Raw genomic sequence first — 3,304 nt, 5'->3', positions numbered from 1 at the left:
AAATTACTTGGATAATGGGGATTCTCTTGAATGGAATGATATTGTGCCCCGGTTTTATTCTAAGTTCTATCCTCCAAGTGAGATTCACAAAGATCGGAATCGCATATATAATTTTTGGCCTCATGAAGGAGAAAGTATTGCCCAAGCGTGGGGAGATTGAAGTCTTTAATGCTCAAATGCCCCATTCATGAGCTTCCTGGTAATATTATTATTGATAATTTCTATGCAAGACTTTCTTTTCAAGACAAGACCTTGCTGGATACTTCTTGTTCTGGATCATTTACACGCAACAAGGAAGAGTTTAAAAGGGACCTTCTTAATCAGATCCAAGAAAATACAGAAGGATGGGAGAACGACAAGGATAGAGAATCAGGTATAAATTATGATTATAAATGCATTGAAGCTTTTATGGATACTGATAAATTTCGTAATATGAGTGCTACTTATGGTCTTGATTCTCAAGTTGCTGCAAATCTTTATAAAGCTTTTGCTTCTCATTATGAATTGCCTAAGAAGAACTTTGATAAGTATCATGAACCGTATAAAGATAAATTTGATTCATCTATAAATAAATGTGTTGTAGTTGAAACTGTTGATCATGTTATTCCTGAAGCTTATATTGAAAAAACTCCTTTCCCTGCTAAAATGAAAGAGTACTCTGTTATAAATAGTGCGGTTCATAAAAGTGAAAAGAAACTTATAGAACCTGAAGAACAAATAAAAGTTGAACCTGCTGTTGCAATTGTTAAAGATCTTGTGACTGAAAATGTAGAAGATGGTCATATTATTTTCCGTGAAGATGCTTCTAATATTGTTTCGCATCCTAATAAGTCTAGGAAAGCTAGTGTTCCTATGCTATCTGTTAGAATTGGTGATCATTGTTATTATGGTTTATGTGATATTGGTGCAAGTATTAGTGCTATTCCTTATGAGCTTTACACGGAGATTATGCACGAAATTGGTTCTTGTGAACCTGAAGATATTGATGTGGTTATTCGGCTGGCTAATAGAGAAACTATCTCTCCAATTGGTATTGTTCGGGATGTGGAAGTTCTATGTGGTAAGATTAAATATCATGCTGACTTTTTGGTACTTGGTTCTGCTGCTAGTAAATATTGTCCTATCATTTTTGGTAGACCTTTTCTAAATACTTGTGGAGCTATTATAGATTGCAAGAAAGAGAAAATTTTGACTAAATTTGCTGGTGAATCTTATGAGTTTAACTTCTCTAAATTTACCAAAACTCCTTATAAAATTGATTCGCCTAATAGTGATTTTAAAGTTGAACAGTGTGCATCTATTGCTCTTGCTCCTAGTAATCCTTTGCAGCAACATTTGGAGAATAGCGAGAGTGAAGTTTTTAAGGAAGAAAGAGATGAGCTTGATGAAATTTTCCTTCGTCAACCTATTCTTAAGCATGATTTACCGGTGGAGGACTTGGGTACCCTGTCTTTGATTTAAAACCATTGCCTGATAATCTTAAATATGCTCATATTGATGATAAGAAAATATATCCTATTATTATTAGTTCTAAGCTTTCAGAGTTTGAAGAAGAAAGGTTATTGGAAATATCGAAGAAACACCGAGGTGCTATTGGCTATACTCTTGATGACTTGAAGGGGATTTCTCCCTCTATTTGCCAACACGCCATTAATATGGAAGACGATGCGAAGCTCGTTGTTGAACCTCAGCCGTCGTCTAATTCCTAAGATGAAGGATGTGGTAAGAAATGAGGTATTAAGACTCCTTGAAGCTGGTATTATATATCCTATTGCTGATAGTAGATGGGTTAGTCCTGTGCATTGTGTTCCTAAGAAAGGAGGAATGACTGTTGTGCCTAATGATAATGATGAGCTCATACCTCAAAGTGTAGTTGTAGAGTATAGAATGTGCATTGATTATCGAAAAGTTAATAAGGTTACTAAGAAAGATCATTACCCTTTGCCTTTTATTGATCAAATGATAGAAAGGTTATCTAAAAATACTCACTTTTGCTTTCTTGATGGTTATTCTGGGTTTCACAAATTGCTGTTAAAACTAAAGATCAAGAGAAAACCACTTTCACTTGTCCCTATGGAACTTATGCTTATAGACGTATGCCTTTTGGTTTATGTAATGCTCCTGCTACTTTTCAAAGATGCATGTCTGCTATTTTTCATGGCTTTTGTGAGAGTATTGTAGAGGTATTCATGGATGATTTTTCTGTCTATGGGAATTCTTTTCAAGGTTGCTTGCGGAACCTTGATAAAGTTTTGCAGAGATGTGAAGAAACTAACCTTGTTCTTAATTGGGAGAAATGCCACTTTATGGTTAATGAAGGAATTGTATTGGGACATAAAATTTCCGAGAGAGGTATTGAAGTTGATAGAGCTACAGTTGAAGCCATTGAGAAGATGCCCTATCCTAGGGATGTTAAAGGTATTCGTAGTGTTCTTGGTCATGCTGGGTTTTATAGGAGATTTATTAAAGACTTTTCTAAGATTTCAAAGCCTCTTACTAATCTTCTTCAAAAAGATGTACCTTTTGTTTTTGATGATGATTGTAAGGAAGCTTTTGAAACTCTAAAGAAAGCCTTAACAACTGCCCCTATAGTTGAACCTCCTGATTGGAACTTACCATTTGAAATTATGTGTGATGCTAGTGATTTTGTCTGTAGGCGCTGTTCTTGGACAGCGAGTATATAAAAAGCTGAATGTTATTCATTATGCTAGTAAAACTCTTGATGCTGCTCAAAGAAATTATGCTACTACCGAAAAAGAATTGTTAGTCGTAGTCTTTGCTTGTGATAAATTTAGATCTTATATTGTTGATTCAAAAGTTACGATTCACACTGATCATGGTGCAATTAGATACCTTATGACAAAGAAAGATGCTAAACCGAGACTTATTAGATGGGTACTTCTTTTGCAAGAATTTGATTTACATATTGTAGATAGGAAAGGTGCCGATAATCCTGTAGCTGATAATTTGTCTAGATTGGAAAATATTGCTTATGATCCTCGTTCTCGTTAATGATAGTTTTCCAAATGAACAATTGGCTGTAATAAAGGTGAGCTCGCGAGACAGGTCCTTGGTATGCTGATTATGCTAACTTTATTGTTTCCAAGTACTTGCCTCCAACCTTTTCAGCTCAGACAAAGGAGGAAATTCTTTTATGACTTGAGGCATTATTTTTGGGATGACCCACACTTATATAAAGAAGGAGTGGATGGTATTCGCGAAGGTGTGTTCCCGAATATGAACAACAAGAGATATTGAGTAAATGTCATGGTAGTGCTTATGGAGGACATCACGCTGGAGATAG

This window comes from Lolium rigidum, chromosome 7 (genome assembly GCF_022539505.1).
Source record: "Lolium rigidum isolate FL_2022 chromosome 7, APGP_CSIRO_Lrig_0.1, whole genome shotgun sequence".
In the NCBI taxonomy this organism is placed as follows: Eukaryota; Viridiplantae; Streptophyta; class Magnoliopsida; order Poales; family Poaceae; genus Lolium; species Lolium rigidum.
Note: the sequence above shows the minus strand (reverse complement) of the source record.